Here is an 8,993-nt window from a genome sequence, read left to right as displayed (position 1 = left end):
ACGCTGCTTTTCCAACTGCCTTATTGCAAGGGGAAGCTCACAGCTCATGAATGCACAATCTGGTGGCTCACACCAATAACTCACTGTGCATTAGTAGGAGCACACTGGTAACATTGATTAAAACACCTTGCAGTAAGTAAGCCCCCCCCCCCACCCCCGTGTGCCTCCATGCCTAGCAGGAGGGCAAAAACCATCTGCTGGGATTGTTGTTCCTGGTTTGTGAGGGATGGAGAAAAAGAAGGGTGCTGGCTGCATAAGTGCTAGTGCCAGGGCAGGTGTAAGTCCCTGCACACCTAAAAATTAGCATCATGGTGTCTGCTCAACATGTCCTTGTTGTGTGCCCACATACCTGCTTGGCCTACTGATGCTGTTCAGCTCTGAAGGGTGCCTGGTGGATGGATGCAGAGCCCTCCTGAGGTTCAGCATAGCAGACATGCTGCTGGCCCTGTGCAGCCACCACATCGTGCCTTTTTCTCTGCAGCTGCAAACTTGACCCCATGTTAAAAAGGCTCCAGGCCCAGGTCTGGACCCTCCTCTGGCATAGGGCTTTCTGTAAGGAACTGAACGTGGCCTTGGCTTACTGAAACTGAGCAGGACTGAGGTGCCTGCTGGGGCTGCTCCAATACTTAAAGCTAAGGGGGGTTGGGTGCTGGAGGGTGTGGTTGGTTTTGGTTTGTTTTTTTAACACCTTCTATGTTCCAACTCCCAGCCCTAAGTACCCACAGAAACCAGGGCCTGCAGAGTTCACTTCCCAGCCCCATCCCACTTCAGCCCATCAGACTGTTACCTGGAAACGCAACCCGAGGCAGGCTGTCACACTGACATTTATTAGGGAAAGAAATCCCATTTAGTACCAGGGGCCTGAACTTCTTAAACCCTTTGTGGAAGCTGCTGAGCTGTACGCTTTAGAGATGACATTTCTCTCAGAGCTGCTACTTCAGCATCATTGTTTAGAATAGGGCTGCAGGGCAGGCTTGGGTGCAGCTACTGCCCCAGGACTACAGCTGCTTCTTGAGACACTAGTTCAAACTAGGTCAGTGGGAGCTTGTTCTGAGGAGCAGCAGTGCTGATCCGTGGCTGAGGGAGGACAGTTCTGTACAAGCTTGCTCAGGGTTCAAGGGTGAACTCTTCATTAGAAGGAAAGAAAAACAGCCCCATGGTTTTCACATACATTTAATGAATAAAATGCATATCTGTTATTCATGTAAAAATGACTGCACAGCTCCAGAGTCATACGGCTGACACAAAGCAGTAACGTGGTTGCAATCAAGAACAATGACCCTTCAAAACCAAACCTCCAACAACCCCACAGAGTTTCACGTTACCCGACCTTCACCCAAAGGTTTTTACTGTCGCTTTTCACATCGTGAGTAACAAGTCCCTTAGTTACTTACAGTGGTGGGGGTTTCCAGGCAGGTGTTGAGTCAGCAAAGGTCTTGATGACACAGCAAACTTGAAATTTTGGAGTTCTGCTTCAGTTCTTGCTGCCATGGCAAGAGTCGAAAGGCACACTGGCTCTGCATGAAATCCTGACTCCTAATTTCCAGGTAGTCCCTTAGTTGAGAAAACTAAAAGGCGGCTCCCCGAGGTCAGTGCTGCTTGTTGCACAGCGTGATGCTGCTGCTGCATTGTCTGCTCTGCTGCAGTGGGTGCTCCTTTACAAAGGGAAAGCAAGCCAACACCCTTGGGAGAGCAGTAATTAAGCTACATTTGGGAGGAGGAAGGATCTCTGCTACTGCAGCATGGCTGCTGCTGGCAAATACCTTCGTAATGGCTACTTCTCCTTAGCCACTTGCTCTCCTACTAATTACACGTTGCTAGTACAGCATGAGCTGTGTTAGAAAGTGCAAGCCAAGTTCTCTGAGTACAGTGCTAGATCCTAAAATGGATTTCCCCTAAATCTCAATCTGTTTCCATCCCTACCTGCCAGACACAATGGATAACAGGAAGGATTAAAAAGGGATAATTGCAATACTCTTCCCCTTAGAGGGAAGGGAAGGAGCAGCTATAGTCTGTAAGTTTTGCACCTTACCACGGAACAGTCACTGCCAAAATTTTGAAAGAAAACTTTTGCAGACGCACAGAAAATGTAAATTCCTTCAGACAGAAAGGAGTGGTTTGAGTCGAGTGAGAGCAAGATGATGAATCTTGTTAATGTTTGTGGAGATAGCAGCTACCCCTGTCCCAGCAGTGGTAGCTGGTGGAGCTGAGAAGGTTCAGCAGGGCCAGCTGCCATCATTCTGCCACCACTCCCACTCCAGGCTCCCTACTCACCTCACACACATATTTTGATTGCACCCATATGACTGGGTCCTCCGTTGCTGGCTGAGGGTCTAGTACAGCTCCTTGAATACAGCCTCTTGAGTACAGCCACTGGCTCCCCCTGGCCTAAGTGGAGCTAAAGGCAACTTGAACACAGGCCACAAGTGGCCTCTGAACTGTGCCAGCGCCTCAGGGCGAAGGGGGGGGGGGGGAGTGTGGCCCAGGGGGAGTCAGTGCGGCACCTAAAGCTGGAATCTCAGAATAGAATCTTCAAGGTTGGGAAAGACCTGTAAGATCATCAAGTCCAACCATCAGTCCATTGCACCACATCAACTAAACCATGTCCTGGAGTGCCACGTCTGCACTTTCTGAACACAAAGCAGCAGCATTGGGAACTGAAGAGCTGCTGTTGTAAGAACAAATTATCCTACCCCCACACCCTCCCCCAGCTCAGGACAGGGTCTGTGAGATAAAAGGCAGAGCCTGGCTCTGAAGTGGTGGGCGTCAGAACACGTTGCAGAGCAGGAGGCTGTTTGAAGTGTGGTTGTATCAAGGCTGGGAACTCAAGAATTAAGATAGAGGCTTTGACCCCAACTCGCACATCTTATTTAGCTACGCGGGTGCTCCCTGGCCGCCCGGCTGCAGATGCCATCTGTGCAGCAGCATGGGCAGGGTGAATCAAGGACAGTTTCGTGCAGATTCTCAGCAGTAACCGTCCCCGAACAGAGGGCCAAGGAAAACGCTCACAAATTAAAAGCTGACACCAGACACTGGCACGACAGTCTCATCTACTCGTTACTGGAAGTCCTTTAGGAGGTCATTCCTGGGGGCAGAGAGATTATTATCCTGTATAGCTGAAGTATCCCATATCCGAGGTTGCAGAAGAGGAGAAGAAAGTTGTCCAGAAAGATGCTGGCAATGCTGAAGTACTGAAGAAAGAATTTCTAGCGCTCAGCCTTGGCTGCAGAGTTTAATTTTAACTGTGTTAAAAATAGAAGCGTATGATAGGAACCCTAACTAAAAAATTTACAGCTAGAGTATTCACACTGTGATTTCTCAGCAGCTCCTTTCCACTCCACTTCTGCAGCGTGGTGTCAGCTCACTGTAGCTCTACTGTTTCTGTTCAGAGCACCCCTCTACCCCACACTCCCCACCCCACCACTTTCACAAACACTGACCTCAGCAGCACCTTCCTAGTGATGTGGCCTCGTGTCTCTGCCCAGCACGTACAGTGCATGTTTCCTGCATGTGAAGAAAAGCAAATGGAGTTTTCACTCAGGTCTCCTCAAACCCTGCAAGGGAGGTGATGGCACAGCGTGCAGCTGGTCTTTCTGCCCTTGTAGCCTGCACCCTCCTTGCAGTGCTGTGTACAGCTATGAAGTTCTGGATTCTGCATCACGTAATGGCGATACAGAACCAAGTCACAGCAGAGAGGAGGTGAAGATTTGTTGACCCAAATGTTAGTGGGTAGGTGTTGGCTGCAAGTCAACCCTGTCCCCTCAGAAGCTGCAAACCTTCAGGTGATATATATAATTCTATTGCTAAGCAGTGTAAGGAAGGCAAAAAAAGTACACAATCCAAAGTCACAGTGACCTATAATTTGCTGTGTCTTTTTCTGCCTGTTGAGATGGCAAATTTAAGCTCTATCTAGAAGAGGCCCCAGGCTGGTCTGTAAATAGGGGTGACCACAGTGGGAACACAGATCCACCAGGAATGCTCCTGCTCTTCTGACTCTGCTCTGCCACACCCCACATTACTGCAATAAAACAAACCCACAGAAACACTCGGGTGCTGCCACGAGGCAACCACAATGCAAGAGAAAGTAAGAGTTTAGTCAGCAAGGCAGCTGTGTGCAACTCCTAATGGGCACCCACCAGGTCTAAAGCTCTCCTAGTCCCAGACCCCTCAGAGCTCCCAGAGGCTGTAGAGGCACTTCATGGCCACCTGCAGCAGTTGCTGCCCAGTTGTACGTATAGATGCTGCGGTACCTGACCTTTGCTGTCACTCCCCTTTGTCTGTGCACGAGGTCCTACTGCAAATGCACCTGTCTCACCTGCTGGCTTCTCCCAGAAAAGACTGGCGACAGCTGCCCCAAACCCCACGCTGCTCCAGCACATACAGAGGCAGCCAGTTATTCCACGCCACATGCGTTGCCTTGTCACTGCAGCCTTTGCAGAAAGGCCTAGAGCTGGGTTCAGTACTTGGAGCTGCAGAGGTTGTCCCACCATGAGCTAATCCTAACAAGTGCTTGAAGGCCAAGAGTTTCCCTCCACCCACGGGCATTTTGCGTAAGCATGAAGCAAAGTTCTGATGGATGGTCGCATCAACCACCACTTCACTTACCTAAAGCATCTGCACCCACTGAGGAGGCAAAACCATCCTAAGTTGTATTTCACCTTCTCATTTCTAAGGCCTGAGAGGCCACGTTTTCAGGTTGGCTTTGAAGGCCGCTAGGTTTTTCAGCCTGAAACACGAAGCACGCTGCTACAGCTCCGGAATTTTATGACAGGCGCTGGTCAGAGCTGTCAACACCAAGCTGCACTTGGACACTGAGAGACACCTCGAGAGCCACGAGTCCTTGGCTCAAGCTGTGGCAAGGCATGCCGAGACCCAGCGCCGCTCCCTCTCCTTTGAGGACGAGACGGCATTTCGTCTGAGCTCCGGCCAAACTGACGTGGCAGCACTGAGCTGGGCGCAGTTTAGCTGTCTTGGACTTGACTGATCCATATCAGTTTTTGGTCTAGATCCAAGCTGGTTATTTTTAAAGTAGGCTGTGATAAAATACAGCTGCTGTGGAGCGGCTTTGTCAGAAGTTTGCAGGTATTCATACGCAGCTGAGTGCGGGCAGGCTGCTGAAGCTCACCAGCGAGCCACTTGGTTGAATAATGCAGCCGTTGCAGAAAAGTTCCATCAGGGCTGTTAGCCCAGAGACCTCAGTCTTAATTTAATCCAGCTGCCACACAAGAACCATTATAATCAATGAACAAAAAGATGATGTGCAGAGTCAGCACAAAACACCGCCTTAAGTACCTGCATATTTGAGAATCCGAGTAATGCCCCTATTCATACATAAGAGGCTTCCAACTGGGCGCGTAACAAATGAAGTAGGTGGATGCTGGGCTGCGAGGCCTTTGGAAAAGCTGGGGTGCCCCAGAAACATGAAGCGCCTTTAGTCAGGGCTGGGCTGTCGCTGAGACAGCGCTGCGCGCTGGGGTGGTTTTCAGGCTGACTGCCAGCACCACTGCCCTGATACGGGAATTCCTGTTTAGGGGAGGCTGACACCACCATAACAAGGAGCAATTGCTACCGACCCTCCTTCGCACCGCTCTGACCCCAGACAGACTGTTCTGCAGCAGCACTACCCACTTGGACAGTTACCCTAAGACACTCATAACTATTTTTCAAGGTTCCTCTGCGCTGCTTCTTTCTGGTCCCTGGTAAATCAGAGCAAGGCAAATGTAAATTCTCCCCGAGTTTCACGCAGAGGGAAGTGCCCCCTGCTAATGTGCAGTGTTTTACCTTTGCTGTGCTCATTAATGCCAGCGGCCACAGTGTCACATACCCTCCCTTTCTGATGACAACGCACCAAAGGTGCAAGGAAGAACACAGAGTAATTATCCAGTCCAGATCTGGACCCATCAGCAGCATTCCTGCACTGTGCCAGAGCTTTCCAAGGTAAAAAAAGAGGAAAATCCCAATATTCTGCTCACAACCGCAGATGCAGTTTAAATGTTACAAATGTAATCGGAGCTGTCGTAAAAACTGCAGGCATGACATAGCAATTTCAGTAAATACAGCACGGTAAATTGCTTATTAAATCAAGCTGCCCTCAAACAGGAGCTGTGGTGACAAATTCACATGATACAATGACATAATTTAACTGCACCAAATCGCACCGCTCCCAATCCTTTTCTTCCAACCCTGGGATTTCAGAGCTGCTCAGCAGAGCTAAAAAACCTCCCTGAAGCATGAAACCTTCTGGGAGGCATAAGCAGCGTGCACAGAAGGGTAGTGACTGCTTACGTGCTGTGCTAAGATGGTCTGCTGCTCTCGGTAAATAGAACTTAACCTCCTGAACTTAAACCCTTGGACTCTGTGGGATGAGTACGTTTGTTTGCAAATGTTTTTCTCTGAAGGAGCAAATGGGCCATTCAGGGACTGTGCCTGGGGCAAAGGCAACCAGAAAGGTGCTGCTGGCAGTCGCTGCTCAGGCTTACTGTTGTCTGCCCAGTCCCGTGCCCATTCCGAAGCACAGCCCCTGCTGATGTCTGACACCACCCCGACCACAGCTCATTCTCTCCCATTCTAGGAAATTCACCTGTCTTACCAAACAGATCGGTCCCCACCTGAGCAGGTATGGCAGTGGGACACCTCTGAATTCATCAGGCTTATTACAGAAGTGACAAACCTCAATGAAGGAGGAAATGAGCGTTTTATGAACTGGATGCTCTGGGATTTGCCAGTGGGAGGGACAGCCCATGCCCACCACTGGGAATTCTCATCTCCACAGCACAGAGCTGAGAACAGCCGCTCTCATTTCTGAGCTTCCAAATCAAGGTCAGGAGTTACCAGGACAAAAACAGATGTTAAGTCTTTCACAACTAAAACTGCCACACCAACAACTTTATCTGATTTGAAATCCCACATTTTTCTTTAGGGCACACATGGAGAAGGTGAAATTTAAGGAAAATGCCTAGAATGCAACGATAGAAAGGCAGCAGGTAGGGCCAACCACACAGCGCAGGGATTACGACTGACTGTGGGTGTCCAAAGATCAGCAGCATGTGCAAAGGGTCTTAAATGGAAGTTGCCAAACACGTAGGGCAATTAATACAGCCCATGTGTGCACAGAGACTGACCCTCAGCACATCCAAACCCCATCAAAGGTAAGAGAGAACAGCTACAACTGTTTTAAGACAAAGCAATCACTTTATAGGTAGGCTGGGGAAAAAAGCAGCAGGTTGAAGTAGTCAGCAAGACGCCTTGCTACAGCAGAACAGCTTAAGAACACACTCAAAGGCTATGTCGCTGGAAAGGTGGCATTCACAGTTTGAGACATCTAACAGGAGACTGGAAATTAACTTTGGTATCACTGAGCCACCACCTGCAGGTTTTGGAATAGATCTGCCAACCCCAAGACACTTCACTCACTACTGATGCTGAGACAACGTGCTGAAGAGGAACTGCTCTAGTCACATGCTCGTGTGAGGGTGGGGGAATCCAGCCCACAGCCCACTGCTTGACTCTTGGAAAGAGCAGCAGCATCACACCATGCCTGCCGGGGGCCCGCTGCCCGGACCACAGGCATATGGGGGGTGTTTGGAAAAAGATTTATCATTGGTCAGAGAAGGGATAACATGTTACCCAACTGGAAGGAAGAAGCTTCTTCAGCCAAATGCTTGCTTAACTTAGGCACACAGAGGTAATTAATCTCAAGAGATCATCGTTTTCACCCTAAATCACAGGCTCTGCCTTTTGGAGACAGGAAGATGCAATTCCTGACCATTTTTATGATTTTTTTTTTTTCTGGGTGCTGGACATTATGGTGCTGTCAGAGCTAAGCCAGAGCTGCGGGCCTGACCCTGCACAGGAGCCAAGTAATATAAAGTTACCCATACACAGCCATTTGTGCAGCCCGAGCCAGGGCTGCTGCAGTCCTCTGCCCCGTCCGCCCGGGGAGCTGACAGGCGGATTCCCCGTTTACGAGGGGACGCCGCGTACAAACGCCGTTCTGACCTTTCAGCGCAAAGTCTCCCACACGACTCCAGGTTTCAAAGGCTGAATTTATCCTGCTGGATGCAGAGCATAAGCTCTGCTACAGCTTAGGAGGTAAATCCTCCCCTTCCTCAAATTTACAGATGCTTTTTTGAGCAGCCCACATTTTAAAATCCCCACGTAGCTTAATAGACCCACTGAGCTGAAACTGCCGTGACTTTGTTAATTTTCACCAATGCTTTCAACAAATGCACAATCACAAAAGAAATCCCTTCTACCCAGGAAGAAAGGTTCTTATTTTAGAATGAAAACAAGGGAAGGGAGTGTTCGCGTAGTAACCTCACTGCCTTGAGCACTGGTCTGCAGAATACTTTATTTAAAGCACAAACAAACAAAACCAACCCAACCAAAATTCTTTCGTTCCTTTTTCAAGTCGTCCTTCCGAAGGAGGATTGGATTGCCTCTTGTTTCTGAACCACTAGAAGTTGGCTGTTCGTACTCCTTTGGTACCTTTTTCTTTTGGTCACAAAGCTCCAAGGAGAAAAGGTGAGGAGCAGAGCAGGGTTGGACGCTGCATCCACAATGCTAGAACTGTCCACACAGTACTACTGACCCCCTTCAAGCCAGCCCTGCGAGTGCAGCATGAAAGAGCCTTACTGGTGACACTGGGGGCTGAACCAGGGGAGTGGGGGGAAAGAACCCACTTCATCCCCATTTACAAGAACAATGAAGGGAGAAAAAGAAAGAGCTCTCAAACCCGTCCAACCAAGACTTGAGAAAACACCCACAGCCTTGGCTTTGACTTCCCAGGAAGCTTGTGAGGTGAAACAGGGTGCTGTGGAGGTCAGCAGGTGATTTGCAGGACAGCCTGGCCAGGGCATCTGAGTTCGAAGTGACAGCAAACCAGAGAGCCAGCGAGGAAGCACACGACCCCCAGCCACCGTGGAAGCTGCACAGCAAAACAAGCGCAGTGGCACCCAGAGAAGTTCTTGAGGTGATTTTGTTAGAGGTGCAGC

Source organism: Gallinula chloropus (genome assembly GCF_964237585.1).
Source record: "Gallinula chloropus genome assembly, chromosome: 4".
Lineage (NCBI taxonomy): Eukaryota > Metazoa > Chordata > Aves > Gruiformes > Rallidae > Gallinula > Gallinula chloropus.
Note: the sequence above shows the minus strand (reverse complement) of the source record.